Source organism: Macaca fascicularis, chromosome 17 (assembly GCF_037993035.2).
Source record: "Macaca fascicularis isolate 582-1 chromosome 17, T2T-MFA8v1.1".
In the NCBI taxonomy this organism is placed as follows: domain Eukaryota; kingdom Metazoa; phylum Chordata; class Mammalia; order Primates; family Cercopithecidae; genus Macaca; species Macaca fascicularis.
Window position 1 is genome coordinate 71,839,898 of NC_088391.1, and position 20,650 is coordinate 71,860,547.

Here is a 20,650-nt window from a genome sequence, read left to right on the forward strand (position 1 = left end):
GTAGTGACAAATTTCCTCAGCATTTGCTTCTCTGAAGTACAATGTATTTTTTCTTCTTTTATGAAATGAGTTTTGCTGGATACAAAATTCTTGGTTGGCAGTTATGCTGTTTAAGAAGGCTAAAGATAGGACCATAATCTCTTCTGGTTTGTAAAGTTTCTGCTGAGTACTTTTTTATATATTTATGAAAGAAAAAAATATTACCATTAGATGAATTCTAAAATTTGTCTCAATTTTTATACTAAATAGTATACTCTTCATTTTATAGATGAAGAAACTGAAATCTAAAATTGGTAGTGACTTGTCCAAGGTCAGATGCATAATAAATGGCAGAAATGTACTAAAATCTAGATTTTGATGCCATAGCTAATGTACCTTTCACAATAGTTACTCGCTTTGTTGCCTCGTAACAATGGACACTTTATAGCTCATCACAATGAAGAGTAATTTCAATATCCTTGAATTTCCAATTCTGCTTTTTGACTCCAATAGCAATAAAACAGATATTATTTTATAGTAAAAAACACTATACATGAAGCTCATTGAGCCCTGATAGCTCCTATTTGTCAATGTTAATGTAGATTTATTATGAATATGATTGCCCTAATGAATATCTGTTAATTGTTGTCAAAGCCACATAATGAAGAGCCTGTAATGATTTGTATATTAAGCTGAGTCCAGGTTCAATGAACATGTCTAATTCATTTTAAAACAAACTGCATCAGTAGAGTTGGAGCCATGGATTTTCAATAAAGCATGAACTAAAGCCAGTATTAAAATTTTTAAACATAATTTGTTTATGTGATTGTATAATGTGCCTTTTTCTTAAAAATTATAACTATTAACTTGTTCATTTTTTGAGGGTATACCTAAAGCATTTGCCACATGCAAGACAGGATTTGTAAGAATAATATTATTAAGTATTATTCTAAAATTGTATTTTACTACTCTTCCCAGTTTAAGGATATATTGAGTACTAATTTTATTCCTATAAATTTCGTTTTAGCATTTGGGGGTATTTCTACTCACAAATATTTACTTCAATAATTACGTCCTTGTGTATTTTCTGGTAGTTTTCTGTGACTCAACTCTTTGAAATTTCTAAACTTAAGAACATTTTGAGAAAAGCACCATTTTCAATTTTATAAAGATAAGCACCTGCTTGTTTGGAAACTTATGAAAATCTTACTCAAAACTTTTTGCTTGGTGGAGATGTGGAGCAAGATGGCTAATAGAATCCTGGATTGACCATCATCTCTGCAGGAATACCACATTGAAAAACCCTCCGCACACACAAAAAAAGCACTTTCATAGGAACCAGAGATCAGGTGAGTAGTCAAAGTACCTGGTTTTAACTTCATATCACTGATATAGTCACTTAAAATAGTAAGAAAGAGAGTCTTGAATTACCCATACCACTCCTTTCCCATCCCCCTGGCAGTGGTTGGTTGTTGTGGAGACAGAATCTTTGTACTTGGGGAAGGGAGAGCACAATGATGGTGGGATTTTGTCATTGAAACTCAGAGTTGCCCCGTCAGAACAGTAGTACCAAGCAGAATTCAGTCGTCCCCCACAGAGGGAGCATTTAGACCAGCCCTAACCAAAGGGGAATCACCCAACTCAGTGGTCAGAATTGATTTTTGGAAAGCCTTGCCACAATGTACTAAAGTATGCTGAGATCCTAAATAAACTTGCCATGCAGTCTGTGCCACAAGGTCTGTAATTCCTGGGAGAGTCCAGGTGCTGAGCTGGGCTCAGAGCCTGTGTTCTTGTGGGGCACATAATCCATTGAGACACCAGCTGGGAGAGACAAGGGAGTTCTTGCACCACCTATAACCCAACCCAAGGCAGTGCTGCTTGTAGGTCCAGGAGTTACTCCTCCGTTCTGCTTGAGGAACAGAGAAAGGAGAGTAAAGAGGGCTTTGTCTTACAACTTAGAAATCAGCTCAACCACAGTAGGGTAGGACTCCAGGCAGAGTCCTGAGGCCCCAATTCTAGCCCCTAGTTTATTGGCAATATTTTTATAACCACACTGGGTCAGAGGAAATCTGCTGCCTTGAAGGGAAGTACCCAGCCCTGGCAGCATCATCACTTACTGACTAAAGAGATTTGGGGCCCTGAATAATCCGCAGCAGTACCGAGGATGTACTCATGGTAGTCCTTGAGTGAGACTAAGAAACATGCCAGATTCAGGTGTAACACAGAACATTTTTAGCTGTAATGGCTATAGGGAGAGACCTTCTTGAGAAAAGAGCAGCAAGAGTAAAGGGGAATTTGTCTTGAAGCTTAGGTGTCAGCTTGGCAACAGTAGGGTAGAGCAAAAAAAGAACTCTTGAGGTCTCTGATTCCAGGCCTTAGCTCTTGAGTGGCATTTCTGGGCCGCCTTGGACCAGAAGGGAGCCCACTGCCCTAAAAGGAGAGTACAACCCTGGCAACATTCACCATAAGCTTAATGAGGAACCCTATGGCCTTCAGTGGACATTGATGTTAGCCAGGAATACTCACCATAGCTCAGGGGCACTGGTGGTCATGGAGAGAGACTCCTCTGCTTGTGAAAGTGGAGGGAAGAGTGGGAAGGAATTTGTCTTATGGCTTGGATGCCAGCTCAGCTGCAGTAGAATAGAGCACCAGGTGGAGTCCTAAGATTTCTGACTGCAGGCCCTGGCTCCCAGATGGCATCTCTGGATCTGCCCAGTGTCAGGAAGAACTTGTCACCCTGAAGGAAAGGACACAAGCCTAGCTAGCTAACTTTGCCACTTGGTGATTGTAGATCCCTCAGGCCTTGAACAAACATAAGTGGTAGCAAGGTAGTGATTACTGCAGACCTTAGGCAAGAACCTGTGCTGTGCTGGCATCAGTTCTGACCCAGCATAGTCCCAGTGGTGGTGGTCACAGGGGTGCTTATGATATACTTCCACCAGCTCCAGGCAGCTCACCATAGACAGAGAGACTCTTTTGTTTTTTTTGTTTTTTTTTTTTTGTGGGGAGAAAGTAAGGGAAGAGTTTCTACCTGAAGTTCAGAGAAATTGTTTGGATCATATCCAGGACCACAAAAGCAATACCTCTACGGGTCTGCAAGATCCCCAAGTGTTAGTGGGGTAATTCTGGGCTTTCTCTAATGCAGAGATGGTGTCACTGACCACAAACTTAGATCACAAAACTCAAGTCACTTTGAATACCTGGAAAACCTTTTCAAGAAAGGAAGGCATAAACAATCCCAGACAATGAAGACTACAATAAATATGTAGTTCTTCAATGCACAGACACTGATGAACATCACAAGCATCAAGTGCATCCAGAAAAACATGACCTCACACAATAGACTAAATAAGTCACCAGGGACTAATCCTGGAGGGACAAAGGTATGTGACCTTTCATACAGAATTTGAAATATCTATTTTGAGGAAACTCAGTGCAATTCGCAATGACACAGAAGAAATTCAGAATCCTATGAAATAAATTTTACAAACAAATGGGAAGTAATTTCTATTTTATTTTATTTCTTTTTTTTTTTTTTTTTTTGAGATAAAGTCTCACTTTGTCACCCAGGCTGGAGTGCAGTGGCGTGATCTCAGCTCACTGCAACCTCCACCTCCTGGGTTCAAGCAATTTTCCTGTCTCAGCCTCTTGAGTAGCTGTGACTAAAGGTGTGCGACACCCTGTCCAGCTAATTTTTGTGTTTTTAGTAGAAATGGGGTTTCACCATGTTGGCCAGGGTGGTCTTGAACTCCTGACCTCAAGTGGTCTGCCTGTCTTGGCCTCCCAAAGTGCTGGGATTACATGAATGAGCCACCACACCAGGCCTGAAACAGTTTTTAAAATCAAACAGAAATTCTGGAGTTGAAAAATGCAGTTGACATAATGAAAAATGCATCAGAATCTTTTAACAATATAATTGATGAAGCAGAAGAAGGAATTAGTAAGCTTAAAGACAGGCTACTTGAAGACAGGAGACAAAAGAAAAAAAACATTAAAAAGAATGAAGCACATAAGATCTAGAAAATAGTCACAAAAGGGCAAATCTAAGAGTTACTGGCCTTAAAGAGGAGTTAGAGGGAGAGATAGGTGTAGAATATTTATTAAAAGGGATAACAACAAACTACTTCCCAAACTTCGAGGAGACTTTAATATTCAAGTACAAGAACGTTACAGAACACCAATCAGGTTTAATGCAAATAAGACTACCTAGGGTTATTTAATAATCAAACCCCAGGTCAAGAATAAAGAAAGTATCCTAAAAACAGCAAAATAAAAGAAATAAATAACATATAATAGAACTAAAATACATCTGGCAGCAGACTTTTCAGTGAAAATTTTACAGGCCAAGAGAAAGTGACATCATATTTTTAATGTGATGAAGGAAAAAAGTCTTTTATCCTTGAATAGTATAACTGATGAAAATATTCTTCAAATGGAAAGGTGAAATAAAGACTCACCTAGACAAACAAAAGCTGAAAGATTCACTCAACACAAAACCTGTCTTACAAGAAATGCTAAAGGGAGTTCTTCAATCAGAATAAATAGGATGTGAATGAGTAGTAAGAAATCACTTGAAGGTGCAGAACTCATTAGTAATAGTAACTACACAGAAAACACAAAATATTATAACATTGCAATTGTGGTATGTAAAGTATTCATGTCTTCAGTAGAAAGACTAAAAGATGAACTAATCAATAATAACTATAACTTTTGAAGCCATAGACAGTACAATAAGATAGAAACAACAAAAAGTTAAATAACAGTGGGATAAAGTTAAAGTATAGAATTTTTATTAGTTTACCTTTGCTTGTTTGGTTATGCAATCAGTGTTATCATTTGTTCAAAACAAAGGATTTAAGATATTATTTGCAAGCCTCATAGTAACCTCATATCAAAAACACAACAGAAATGCAAAAATAAATACTAAGATATTTAAACATACCACTAGAGAAAATCACCTTTACTAAAGGGAAAACAGAAAGTAAGGAAAAAATAAAGGGAAGATTACAAAACAACCAAAAAACAAATAACAAAATGGCAGGAGTAAGTCCTTACTTATCAGTGATAACATTGAATGTAAATGGAATAAACTGTGTAATCTAGGAGTGTCCAATCTTTTGGCTTCCCTGGGCCACATTGGAAGAAGAAGAACTGTCTTGGGCCACACATAAAATGCACTAAGACTAATGATAGCTGAGGAACTTGAAGTCACAAAAACTCATAATTTTAAGAAGGTTAAAGAAATTGTGTTGGGCCGTATTCAAAGCCATACTGGGCCACATTTAGCCTATAGGCCACAGGTTGGATAAGCTTGCTCTAGTCAAAAGACATAGATTGGCTGAATGGATAAAATAACAAGACCCAATTAGCTCTTCCTTATAAGAAATACAATTCACTATGAAGATACACAGAGTAAAATGAAGAGATGAGAAAGATATTCCATGTCAATGGAATTTTAAAAAGAGCAGGAGTAGCTATACTTATATCAGACAAAATAGATTTCAGGACAAAAATTTTGAAAAGAGACAAAGAAGACAATGATATAATGATAAAAGGAGTCAATTTAGCAACAGGATATAACAATTTTAAATGTATATGCACCCAATGCTAGAACACCCAGATAGATAAAGCAGAAATCAGAGCTAAAGAGACAGATAGGCCTTAATACAATAGCCAGAGACTTCAACACCCTGCTTCAGCACCGACGATTATCCAGACGGAAAATAAAGAAATACTGAACTTAATCTGCACTATTCACCAAATGGACCTAATAGATATTTACAGAACATTTCACCCAATGTCTACAGAATATGCATTCTTGTCCTCAGCAGATGGATCATTCTCAAGGATAGACTATAAGTTAGGTGACAAAACAAATCTTAAAATATTCAAAAAAATGAAAATTATATTAAGTATCTTCTCTGACCACAATGGAAAAAAACTAGAAATCAGCCAAAAGAGGAATTTTAGAAATTATAAAAACATTTGAAAATTAAATAATATGCTCCTGAATGACCAGTAGGTCAATGAAGACATTGCAAATAAACTTTAAAAAATTTCTTGAAACAAATAATAATGGAAATAACATCCTGAAACCTGTGTGATACAGTGAAAGCACTAAGATGAAAGTTTATAGTTATAAGCACATACATCTAAAAAGAAAAATTTCAAATAACATATTAGTGCATCATAAAGAGCTACTAGAAATCAAGAGGAAACTAAACCCAAAATTAGTAGAAGCAAAGAAATAATAAAGAGCAGAGCAGAAATCAAACTGAAATGAAGAAAACAATAGTAAAGCTCAATGAAATGGAAAGTTGGATTTTCAAAAGGTAAACGAAGCTGACAAACTTTAGCCAGGCTCTATTAGTCCATTCTTGCATTGCTGTAAAATACCTGAGATTGGATAATTTATTTAAAAGAGAGGTTTAATTGGCTAACAATTTCATAGGCTGTATAGGAAGCATGATGCTGGCTATCTGTTTGGCTTCTGAGGAGACCTCAGAAAACTTACAATTATGGTGGAAGGTGAAGAGGAAGCAGGCTTGTCTTACATGGCCAGAGCAGAAGGAGACAGAGTGGGAGGTGCCACATACTTTTAAAGAAGCAGATGTCATGAGAACTCACTGAATATATAGTACCAAGGTGGGGTGGTGCTAAACCATTTATGAGAACTCCACCCTCATTACACAATCATCACCCACCAGGCCCCATCTCCAACACTGGGAATTACAATTAGACATGAGATTTGGACAGAGACACAGATCAAAACAGTATCATTCACCCTGGCCCTTTCCAAATCTCATGTCTTCATATTGCAGAATAGAATCATGCCTTCCCAACATTCCCCCAAAGTCTTAACTCATGCCAGCATTAATTAAAAGTCCAAATTACCAAATCTCATCTGAGACAAGGCAAGTCCCTTCTGCCTATGGGCCTGTAATCAGAAACAAGTTAGTTACTTCCATGATAAAATGGAGGTGCAGGCATTGGGTAAATACTTGCGTTCCAAAAGGGAGAAATTGGCCAAAAAAAGGGGGCAATAGGCCCCATATGAGTTTGAAATCCAGTAGGGTGGTCATTAAATCTTAAAGCTCCAAAATAATCTCCTTTGACTTCATGTCTCACATGCAGGGAACACTGATGCAAACAATGGTCTCCCAAGGCCCGGGGCAGCAATGCCTCTGTGGTTTTGCAGATGTCAGCTCCTGTGGCTGCTCTCATGAGCTGTCATCCAATACCTGCAGCTTTTCCAGGCTCATGGTGCAAGCTGACAGTGAATCTACCATTCTGGGGTCTGGAGGATGGTGGTCCTCTTCTCACAGCTCCACTGGGCAAGTGACCCAATGGGGCCTCTGTGTGGGGTCCCCAATCCCACATTTTTCCTCCACACTGTCCTAGTAGTGCTTCTCAATGAGGATTCCACCCCTATAACAGGCTTCTGCTGGGACATACAGCATTTTTCATACATCCTTTCAAATCTAGGCAGGCTCCAAAGCTTCAGCTCTTGCACTCTGTGCACCTGCAGGATTAACACCACATGGAATCCTCCATAGCTTTTGACTTGCACCCTTTGAAACATCACCCCAAGGTGTACCTGGGCTCCTTTTAGCCAGGGCTGGAGCTGGAGAAGCTGGGAAGCAGAGTGCAGCATCTTGAGGCTGCACAAGACAGCAGGGTCTTAGGCCTAGCCCACAAAACTGTTCTTCCCTCCTAGGCTTCTGGGCCTGTAATGGGAGGAGCTGCTGCAAAGGTCTCTGAAATGCCTTTGAGGGCTTCTTCGCATTGCCTTGGCTGTCAGCCTTTGCCTTCCTTTTATTTATGCAAATTTCTTTAGCCTGCTAGAATTCCTCCCTAGTAAATAGGTTTTTATTTTCTACTACATCTCCAAGCTGCAAATTTTCCAAACTTTTATGCTCTGTTCCCCTTTTCAACATAAGTTCCAGTTTCAAGTCAATTCTTTGCTCACACATATGAAGATAGGTTGTTAGAAGCAGCCAGGCCACATTTGAACACTTTGCTGCTTAGAAATTTCTTCCACCAGATAGCGTAAATTGTTATCTAAAGTTCAAAGTTCCACAGACCCCTAGGGCAGGGGCACAATGCCTCCGGGCTCTTTGCACAACAAAAGTGACTTTTGTTCCAGTTCCCAAAATGTTTCCCATTCCTGTGTGAGACCTTCTCTGCCCAGACTTTATTGTCCACATTACTATCAGCATTTCTGTCACAACCATTTAACCAATCATTAAGGTTCCAAATTTTACCTCATCTTCCTGTCTTCTTCTGAGCCCTCCAACTCTTCCAACTTCTGCCAGTTACCCTGTTCCAAAGCTGCTTCCACATTTTCAGGTATATTTATAGCAATGTTCCACTTCTCAGGACCAATTTTCCATATTAATTAATTACCACAATGCTATAAAGAAATACCTGAGACTGGGTAACTTATAAGGAAAAGAGGTTTAATTAGTTCATGGTTTCACAGGCCTTACAGGAAGCATGATGCTGGCCATCTGTTCGGTTTTAGAGGAAGCCTCAGGAAATTTACAATCATGGCAGAAGGTGAAGGGGAGACAGGCTTGTCTTACATGGCCAGAGCAGGAAGAGGAGAGTGTGGAGGTGCTACCAACTTTTAAACAAGATCTCATGAGAACTCACTCACTATATAGTACCAAGGGGGAATGGTGCTAAACTATTTATGAGAACTCTGCCCCTGCCAGGTCCCACCTCCAACATTGGGGGTTATAATTTGACATAAAATTTGTGTGGAGATGCATATTGATACCATATCACAGGCTAACTAAGAAAAAAAGAAAATCTAAATAAACAAAATCAGAGAAGAAAAAGGAGATATTACAACTGATACCACAGAAATTCAAAGGGTCATTAGAGGCTACTAATGTGCAATTATATGCCAATAAGTTAGAAAACCCAGAAGAAATGGATAAATTCCTAAACAAATGCAGCCACCAACATTGAACCATGAAGGAATTCAAAACCTGAATAAATCAATAACTAGAGTTTGAAGCCACAATACAAGGTCTTCCAACAAAGGAAAGCCTGGGGCCCAGTGAATTCACTGCTGAATTTTACTAAACATTTAAAGAAGAACTATAAAAATTCTACCCAAGCTATTCTGAAAAATAGAGGAGGGAATATTTCCAAACTCATTCTAAAAGGCCAGTATTACCCTGATACCAAAAACCAGACAAGAACATATCAAAAAAAGAAAACTATAGGACAATACCTCTGATGAACATTGATGCAAAATTTATCAACAGAATACAAGCAAAATGGATTCAACAACAAATTGAAAAGATTATTCATCATGATGAAGCAGAATTTATCCCAGGGATATATTAAATTAGCCATATGTATATATATATGTAGTATTTTGTAGTTGATTTCTTGCACACAGTTGATGTTTGTTGTAGTCTGTTCTCATAGACTGTAACTACCTGAGACTAACTGTGACTGGGAAATCTATGAAGAAAAGAGGTTTAATTGACTCACAGTGCTGCAGGCTGTACAGAAGGCATGGTTGGAATGGTCTTAGGAAACGTACAGTCATGGTGGAAGGGTGAAGGGGAAGCAAGCACTTTCTTTGCATAGCAGAGCACGAGGAAGAGAGCAAAGGGGAAAGTGCTATGCACTTCTAAACAACCAGATCTCATGAGAATTCACTCACTATTATGAGAACATCAAGGGGAAAATTTGTCCCCATGATGCAATCACCTCCCACAAGGTTCCTCCTCCAACACATGGGAATTACAATTCAACATGAGATTTGGGTGAGGACACAGAGCCAAACCATATCATTCCGCCCCTGACCTTTCTAAATCTCACGTCCTTCACACATTTCAGAACACAATCATGACTTCTCAACAGTCCTCCAAAGTCTTAGCTCATTCCAGGAGTAACTGAAAAATCCAAGTCCAAAGTCTCATCTGAGACAAGGCAAGTCCCTTCTGTCTGTGAGCCTGTAAAATGAAAACCAAGTTAGATACTGCTAAGATACAATGTTGATACAGGTATGTGCTTCCATTTCAAAATGAAAAAAATTAGCCAAAACAAAGGGGCTGCAGGCCCCATGCAAGTCCAAAACCCAATAGGACAGTCATTAAATCTTAAAGCTCCAGAATAATCTTCTTTGGCTCTATGTCTCACATCCAGGCCACACTAATACAAGGTGTGGGTTCCCAAGGCCTTGGGAAGCCCCTCCCCTGTGGCTCTGCAGGGTACAGCTCCCATGGCTGCTTTCACAGGTTGTCCTTGAGTGCCTGTAGCTTTTCCAGGTGCTTGGTGCAAGCTGTCAGTGGAGCTACCATTCTGGCATATGGAGGATGGTGGTCCTCTTATGACAGCTCCACTAAGCAGTGCCCCAGTGTGGATGCTGCATGGGGTCTCCAGTCCCTCATTTCCCCTCTGCACTTGCCTTAGTAGAGGTTCTTCATGAGTGCTCTGCCCCTGTAGCAGACTTCTGCCTGGACATTGAGGCATTTCCATGCATCCTCTGAAACCTATGTGCAGGCTCCCAGGCCTCAATTCTTGTATCTGTGCACCCACAGGCCCAAGACCATGGGCAAGCCACCAGGGCTTGGGGCTGGAACCCTCTCAAGCATTGGCCCAAGCTGTACTTTGCTGCCACTCCCCCCTCTTTTTTGTGAGATGGAGTTTCACTCTTGTTGCCCAGGCTGGAGTGCAATGGCACGATCTCAGTTCACTGCAACCTCCACCACCTGGGTTCAAGTGATTCTCCCACCTAAGCCTCCTGAGTAGCTGGGATTACAGGCACCCACCACCACGCCCAGCTAATTTTTTTTTATTTTTTTGTATTTTTAGTAGAGATGGGGTGTCACCATGTTGGCCAGGCTGTTCGCAACTCCTGACCTCAGGTGATCCACCTGCTTTGGCCTCCCAAAGTGCTGGGATTGCAGGTGTTGAGCCACCATGCCCAGCCCTACTTTGGCCCCTTTTAGCCATGGCATCTGGAGCTGGAGCAGATAGAACACAGGGTACCATGTCCCAAGGCTTCATAGAACAACAGAATTCTGGGTCTGGCCCATGAAACCATTTTTCCCGCCTAGGCTTCCCGGGCTGTGATGAGAGGGGTTGCTGTGAAGGTCTCTGAAACACCTTGGAGGCATTTTCCCCATTGTCTTGGCTATTAACATTTGTCTCCTCTTTACTCATGAAATTTTCTGCAGCCATGAATTCCCACCAGGAAAAGGGTTTTTATCTTCTACCACATGGCCAGGCTGCAAATTTTCTAAACTTTTATGCTCTGCTTTTCTTTTAAACATATGATCCAGTTTCAGACCATCACCTTGGGAATGCATATGAGCATGCCCTGTTAGAAGCAGCCAGGCCACATCTTGAACACTTTGCTGCTTAGAAATTTCTTCCACCAGATACCCTCAATTATCTCACTCAAGTTCAAAGTCCTGCAGATCTCTAGAGCAGGGGCACAATGCCACCAGTCTCTTTGCTAAAGCACAGCAAGAGTGACCTTTATACAAGTTCCCAATAAATTCTTCATCTCCATCTGAGACTACCTTAGTCTGAACTTCACTATTCATATCACTATCAGTATTTTGGTCACAACCATCCAAAAAGTCTCTAGGAAGTTCCAAACTTTTCCTCATCTTCCTGTCTTCTTGTGATCCCTCCAAATGATTCTAGCCTCTGCTCATTACCGAGTTCTGATGTCGCTTCCACATTTTCAGTTATCTTTATAGAAATGCTTCACTTCTCATACCAATTTTCTGTATTAGTCCATTCTCACACTGTTCTAAGGAAACACCTGAGACTGAGTAATTTATAATGAAAAGAGGTTTAATTGTCTCAATGTTCAGGCTGTACAGGAAGCATGGCTGGGAGGCCTCAGAAAACTTACAATCATAGTGGAAGAGAGTGAAGGGGGAAGTGATACACATTTTTAATCAACCAGATCTCATGAGACCTTGTTCAGTATCACAAGAACAAGAAGCATGATATCCTCCCCTATGATCCAGTCACCTCCTACCACATCCCTCCCCCAACACTGGGGATTACAATTCAACATGAGATTTGGGTGGGGACATAAAGCCAAACCATATCAGTGTTCAATAGGTGTTTATTGTTTTATTAATATACCTTTGCTCCTTTACCTACTTTGATAAATAAGCGGTGTCAGACTCTACTTTAGTTGCTCAAGAAAAAAATATGTTGCTTGATACTTATTTCTGCCATAATTTTATTGCCTCTTCATATATAATTAATCACTAAATCCCATGAATTCTAGCTCTTAAAATATTTATTGAACTTTCTTATTCTCTACACCCCCACCACTAGCACCTTCATTTAAGTCTCCCTCTTCTCTTTTGTGGACAGTGGCCTCATGAGTGATCTCTCAGTACTTGAGGTCAGACTGATATTTTAAAAATAAAAATGTGGCTATCTTCCTAGTCCTTTACTTGACATCTCAAATGATTTTCTTCCCTTTTAAAAAAATTCTTCAATACTCACATGGCTTAGACATTCTTTAAGGTCCTACTTCTGCTTAATCATCTCTTAAACCACTCCCCCCTAGGTACTTATTTCCCCCCTCTTATTTTCATATGAGGGTACTCACACATACTCTTCTTTCTGTCTGTATTCTTCATCTTCCTCTGATTCCCTCTCATGTATAGCTTTTCCTTTAGATAATTTTCAGTGCTACTTTTTTACTCAGTCTTTAAACTAATTCTCATTTTCATTGCATTTTGTCCCTTCTCTTTCTGATATCGATAGCACTTACATTAATTGCTTAATGTGTGCCTTCATATTAGACCATAATCTTTAAGAATTCAGGAACCACTCTGTTCTGCCCACTGCTATGCCCCTAGGTCTATCATAGAGTAGGTGGATGAGCATGAGTTAAATGGTTGTTTTCACGGAATGGTTAAAGTGAAAAGTTACATCGAGGGTTTTAAGAACTATTTGGAAAAGACAAAAGAGCAGCTAATATCAACAACTTTCTTAAGGATACTGGATAACTTTCTTAAGGATACTGGATAACTTTCTTAAGGATACTGGGCAATGAATGGGATGTTATCTTGAATCATGTATAGGGTTAAAAAAGTTGTTTTTCTTTTAAAGAAAAATGACAGCTTGATCATATATAAGGAAGAAAAAAATTATCTAATTAACTAGATTGAAATAAAGATTTAAGAAAGAAAAGTGATAATTGAAGTAGTATCTTACTAAGAAAGGCAACAAGATAATAATTTACTGTCATCACTTTCATCATTATTATTATCATCATTATTAGAATAAACAGGGTCAGAACAGGGTCATTATTAGAATAAACAGAATGAAGTCTTTGGGTTTCCAAATAATAATAGCAATAGTTTGTTAAATGTATATTATCTGACAAAAACCTGCTAATTATTCTTTACTACTCTATGAAGTAGCAATTTTTACCTCCATTTTAGCGATGACGGCATTGAGACTGCAAAACGAGGAAATTCGTCAAGGTCATGCTGTGTCAACACAAATTATCTAAATTTGGTTGTCCTGACTCCAAACCCAAAGCATCAGAGCAAGATGCTGTTTCTCTGGGGGAAAAAAAAACAATTCTTCAAAAGCAAAGAAAGAGAAATGCACAGTTTTTTTATTCTTTTGAGTCAGAGAGGAGGACAATTGTGTAAACTTAGGTTGGGATGGTTTTAATTTTCTCAGTAGGAGGTGAGGTTATGTGCTAAGAGGGAGGAAGCAGGGCTGGTATTAGGGACTTGAGCACAACGGAAACATTTGGAACAGCTGCAGGGAGGAATGCAATGGTTAGTCAACAAGTGATAAATAAAAGAATTGCTGAGATACAATGAGGGTCCAGTGAGGTCAGTTGAATCAGTCACTATTGTTTAGTAATTTGATTCAGTTTGTGAATATGGGGGGAGGAACTGGACAACCGGAGTTATTGAAATGTGAGGATTGGTAAGGTGGAAATCACAGAGGAACAGAGAGAAGGGAGACTTCGTGGCTTGCAAGTGCATTAGTGACCTGATTAATTTTGTGAGTCTTGGCAGAGGGAAGAGGAAGGGTGTGGTTCAGAGTTGAGAAGAGCACATTAGTAAACTACTGGAGATCATGATAGAATTGATAGATCACAAAGAAAGGAAGACATGGAAGAGGTAGCTAAACCTCAACCAGAGCAAGATGTTGTTTCCCTAAAAAAAACAAAAACAAACAAACAAACAAAACTCTTCAGGACAATGCAAAAGCAAAGAAGGAGAAATACACAGATTTTTTTTTCTTTTGAGTCGGAGAGGACAATTTTGCAAACTTAGATTGGGATACTATATATAATTATCATAAGATATCATGAGTTTGGTATTTTTATTCCATTTTATGTGTGAGGAAACTAAAAGTTAGGTAAATTTAATACCTAGCAGAGAATTTTAATCCTCCTGGTTGTGAAAGAGAAAAGATTCAGGGACAGACAGTTGGGTAGCAGGGACTATACTCACATCCAATGAGCCTATTGACTTTGATGAGGACCAAAGTACCCTTTTGTAACATGTGTTTAAGTGGTTTATGTGGTTAAATTACTTTATTTAAGATCCATTAGTAAAAAAAAAAAAGATACATATTTTCTTATATGTAATTCTTATGAAATCCAAGTGTACTACTTCACACATTTCAGGTCATGCAAGCTTTCTCGGGAAGGTACACACCTGTTAATTGTTACTAACACCCTCAGACATATTTTATTGGTTAGGCTATAGTGCTGTTGATTTTTAGTTCTTGCAGCTGGATGAAGCTGCACATTTTTGAATGCCTGAAATTTGACCTAAATGGTGTTGACATTACAGTGACTGTGAGTGATGGAAAAGGAAACAAAAAATCTTGGATTTTTTTCCTCTACAGAGACCTCTTCTCCTCAAATTAATAACAACAACAGACTTAGAAAATATCTCTTGAATTGCAGACTGCAGCCAGCAGTACAGCTGCATAGTTATGAGAGGCTCATGGGGACTCCTGCCTTTCAGGCTAAATCCTTCCACTCATAAAAGTACCCCTGTTGTTTTGTTATAGTGTCCTCTATGCTTGTTATTTTATTTTTTATAAAAGTTAAGTGTTGTGTAGAATATCTCCAATGCCTAACATAGTTAACTTTAGGAATCTAAATTTATTTTGCTGTGATTTAAAAGGAACAGAAATGGGAAAATATAATTGAACTCAATAAGTGTCTATTGGCAAATACATTAATAAGTAAAGCATTAGGTTTCTAGAAAGATTCCATAGGGATTGAAGCATAGTCTCTCTTCTCAGAAATGGTGTGGTTTAGGGATACATACAGGCATTTAGAGCAATGAGTATAATGCGAATCATGAGGCTGCTTTTTGTGAAAAGCTTTTGAGAAAGGTTTTAGTAATATAAAGAAAGGAGAGATGGTTTGTGATTGTCATTGAACTTATTATTGATACATAAGATAGATTTTGATAGGTAGATATAAGAATAAAAAGCAATCCAGATAGACAGCATCTCAGTATCATAGGCAGCAAAAAAGTGAAGAGAATTTTCATGAAGTAATTGAGACTGCTCTGAGTAGTAGCTCATGTCATATTCAAAGAAACGTGAATTGAGGGGAAAAAGTTGCAGGAAACCAAGGAATGGTCAATTGAGGCCACGTTAAGACATCTCTGTAATACATAGTTAAGGAGCAGGAACAGCATTCTGCAGTCAATGATGGACAGTGAAAGATTTATAAGCAAGTCATGTAACACAGTATATTTCTTTATTTTTATTTTTATTTATTTATGTATTTTGAGACGGAGTCTCGTTCGGTTGCCCAGGGTGGAGTGTAGTGGCGCGATCTCGGCTCACTGAAAGCTCTGCCTCCCGGGTTCACGCCATTCTCCTGCTTCAGCCTCCCAGGTAGCTGGGACTACAGGCGTCTGCCACCAGGCCCAGCTAATTTTTTGTGTTTTTTGTAGAGATGGGGTTTCACCGTGTTAGCCAGGATGGTCTCGATCTCCTGACCTCGTGATCCGCCCACCTTGGCCTCCCAAAGTGCTGGAATTACAGGCATCAGCCACTGCACCTGGCCATATTTCTTTATTTTTAAAGCTCTTTATTGAATCATGATTGATACATAAAATGCTGTCGATATTTCATATATACAACTTGGTATGTTTCGAAATAAGTAAGCACCTGTGAAACACAGCCACAATCAATGTAATAAATGTACCCATTACCTCCAAAAGCTTCCTTTCTCCTGCCTCAGCCTCCCGAGTAGCTGGGACTACAGGCGCCCGCCACCACGCCCGGCTAGTTTTTTGTATTTTTTAAGTAGAGACGGGGTTTCACCATGTTAGCCAGGATGGTCTCGATCTCCTTATCCTCTTCGTAAATGTTAAGTATACAATACTTAAGACAGAGGTTAATCATAGGTCCTACATTGTACAGTATATCTTCCTAACTTACTCCCTTATCTGAAACGTTGTAACCTTTGATCAACACCTTCTCATTTCCACCTACCTCAGCGCCTGGCAACCACCATTCTACTCTCTGCTTCTGAGTCTGGCTATTTTAAAATTCCACATATGACTGAGATAATGCAGAATTTGTCTTTCTTTTCCTGGCATAATGTCCACTAGGTCCATCTCTGTTGAATAATTGATCCTATTTAATGAAAAAGATTCTGAGTTAAGGAAAAAGAAGAGAGGTGATCTAGTCACCTTGTCACTTCTCCTTCTGTCAATAAAGCAGACCTGGTACCTGACTTTCCCACTAGCAGCAACACAAAAGCTGGTGTGTTGGTGTGTGTGTGTGTGTTCATCGAACACTGATGGGACAAGACCGAACTAATCCCACAGAGAATAAAAATGAAATGAAGAATATCTAGAAGCTATAAAACCATCCAAGGTTGCTTTTGCCTTCATAGTTACTGAAAAACAAAAAAAAAAGCCTAAATAACTTGAATTTCTGCTCTAACAGGTGTTTGGGAATGAGAGTTAAGGAGATACAGTCTATGAAGGTTGAGGAGACCAAATAAGAGACTCCTCGTATAAAGCTAGAAAAGTGATTTTTATTGGCATTATGAAGATAAAAGAGAATAAAACTAAGGAGAAAGTTACAGCAAAATCAAACAAATAATAAAATAGCTAAAACCTCTGTTAAACTTAGCATTTGGAGGAAAGAAAAACAGTCAGCCCTCACTTCATGTTGTGTTCATACAGCTATCTCTATGGTAAGAAAAACTTAGTAATTCAAGAGATTTTAGGTTGGTGGTTTCTTCTTGCAACAAGTGGTCCCAACTTTAAGAAAATAATTCTAACATCTAAAAAAATTTTAAATAATTTTACTCCCAAATCAAGCATAACTTTGATAAAAATGACTAGAGCAGATTAAGAAAAACACATCCCTTTAGGCCAAATAATATCAAAGAAAATTGGCACTGTCTAAAAAAATAATGATTCAGAATGAGCCAATTGCATTTACCCCAGAAATGAAAGCATGAATTAATGCAGGAGATACTTTGTTATTACAAAGGTTGGGTATTCACTGATTTATGTATGCATGCATTCCTTCATATCAGTGTCTGTATCCATAGAGATATTATATAGACATTGAGTACCTATTATCTTTAAGATTCTGTGTGAAATATTTTATCATATATAAAAATGGGTGATTGGACTCTATACTAAAAGATATTATATAATCTAGTAGCAGGGAAAAAATTGATTAGTGTAACTCACCATGCATGTTAGGAGTATTTATTGTTTCCTGATACTTAATTTCTCCTTATTCCATATATATACATTATATATATGTTTATATATGCAATTTCTATCTAAACATAGGCATTCCAAGAAGTATATATTTTTAAATGTGGGCATGTGCTTTTCAAGAATAGTACACTACATTCTCCAGACTTGTTTGCAAATACTGCTGCCGTGGGACTAAATTCTGGCCAAAAGGCTGTGAAACAGAATGATGTATATAATATCAGTTTTCTTAAATGATAAGAAGCTTACCTGATTTCATTCTGTTTTCAATTTATGCTTACAGAAATGTTGAAATTATGTATAATACCCTTAGAAACAATGTAAATATAAAGCCACAACAATGCAGAAGGAGTCTGGAGCACATTCTGTACAAAACTTGCACTCTTCATACCTGGCCTGTTAAATAAAAGTAAACTTTGATCTTGAACCTGTTCTTACTTAAGACTATTTTATGGTTGCTGAATCTATATCCTAATATACCATATTAGTTTGTCTACTTTATCTACATATAATTTCAGTAGATAAAGTATTTAGAATGTTTCACTAAAAGATTATCAAATTGGGAATGGAAGAAAATTTTATATCCCAGTAAAAGGCATAAAAGCATCTGCAACATCCATGATCATATTATAATTAAAGTGAAATGATGTTAGCATCCTCATTAAGAATTTGATGGATTAAAGATCATCATAAATTGTTAGTCACCCTTTCTATTAAGAGCTGGTTCTTTCTTCTTTCCTTGAATCTCATTAGGCTCTGTGAAGAATATGCCAGAAGTGATGCTGCACTAGTTTCTGAGCCTAGGCCTTAAGAAATTAGCAGCTTCCACCTCCTATTTCTTTTTTTTTTTTTTTTTTTTGAGAGACGGAGTCTCGCTGTGTCTCCCAGGCTGGAGTGCAGTGGCGTGATCTCGGCTCACTGCAAGCTCCGCCTCCCGGGTTCACGCCATTCTCCCGCCTCAGCCTCCCAAGTAGCTGAGACTACAGGCGCCCGCCACCACGCCCGGCTAGTTTTTTGTATTTTTAGTAGAGACGGGGTTTCACCATGTTAGCCAGGACAGTCTCCACTTCCTATTTCTTGCAGTACTTTCTCTCGGAGCCCTGGTCATCAGATAAAAAGTTTAAGGATACTGAAGAAAGCTTACTGGGTAAACCATGTGTAGGTACTCACATTGAGTCTCAGATAAGCCCCGCTGTTCATTCATTGCTGGCAAAACTCCAGGCATGTGAAGGAAGCCATTATGGACATTCCAGACTAGCCCATCTAATAGCTGAATATTAATGAGTGGCCACAAATGCAGATACATAGAGCCAAGAATCACATAGTCAAGTCCTCAATATACTCTTAAGAAGAATAGGAAAAAAGTGCCTTTACTTGCCAAATAATTCTTTTTAAAAAAATTCACAGATTTTATTAGTTATCACAGTTTTAGATTCATGGGAAAATGGAGCAGATAGTATGAAGAGTTCCCATATATTTCCTTTTCTGTATGCTTAGTATAGCACATTTGCTGTAATTAATGAATCCATTATTAACTAAAATTCTTTGTGTTGTACAGTTAAATGGATTTTGACATGTGCCTAATGCCATGTATTCACAATGAAAGTATCATATAGAATAGTTTTACTGTCCTACAAATTCTTTCAGTTTCCACTCCCCTCCCCACAACCCTCACCACCCCCACTAATCTTTTTGCTACCTCTACAGTTTTTGCCTTTTCCAGAGTGTCATAACATTGGAGAAATGCAGTATATAGTATTTTCAGATTGGCTTCTTTTACTTAGCGATATACATTTAAGTTTTCTCCATGTGTCTTCATGGGTTGAAAGCTCATTGATATGATTTGGCTGTGTCCCTACCCAAAATCAAACTTGAATTATATCTCCCAGAATTCCCACACGTTGTGGGAGGGGCCCAGGGGAAGGTAATTGTATCATGGTGACTGGTCTTTCCCATGCTATTCTCATGATAGTTAGTAAGTCTCATGAGATCTGATGGGTTTATCAGGGGTTTCCACTTTTGTTTCGTCCTCATTTTTTCTTGCCACTGCCATGTAAGAAGTATTTTTTGCCTCCCACCATGATTCTGAGGCCTCCCCAGCCATGCAGAACTGTAAATCCAATTAAACTGCTTCTTTTTCCCACTCTCGGATATGCCTTTATCTTCAGCGTGAAAATGGACTAATACACTCATATGTTTTAATCACTGAATAATATTCCATTTTATGAATGTACCACAGTTCAGCCATTCACTTATTGAAGGACATCTTGTTTGCTTCCAGATTATGGTGCTTCAGAATAAAGCTACTACAAATTGTGTGAAGGTTTTTGTGAGAACCTAAGTTTTCAACTCAATTAGGTAAATACCTAGGGCATAATTATTTAATCCTATACTATAACTACGCTTAGTTATGGAAGAAACTGCCAAAGAGTCTTGCAAAGAAACTGAACCATTTTGAATTCTCACCAACAATGAAAAATAGTTCTGGTTGCTCTGCATCTTCACTAAAATTTGACATTGTTATTTTAATTTTTTGCCATTTTAATACAGGTGTAGTGGTATTTCATTGTTTTAATGTATGATTTCCCAATGACATGATGTTGAGCATCTTTTCATGTTTGCTACATACCTAACTTCCTTTGTGAGGTGTTTGTTCGGATCTTTTGCCCATATTTAGATTGAATTTTTTGTTTTTCTTACCATTAAGTTGTGAGAGTTATTTGTATACTTGGATGCAAGCCCTTTATTAGATTAGTGTTATAAATAATATTTCAAAATCTGCAGCTTGCTTTTTAATTCTCCTAACAGCATTTTTTCAGAGAAAAAAGCAATAAAGTTCAAATTGTCAATGTACATTTGTCTATGGTCCATTTTGAATCTTTCTTGTTGGAAAGTATAAAAACTACATCTAAATTCTTTTT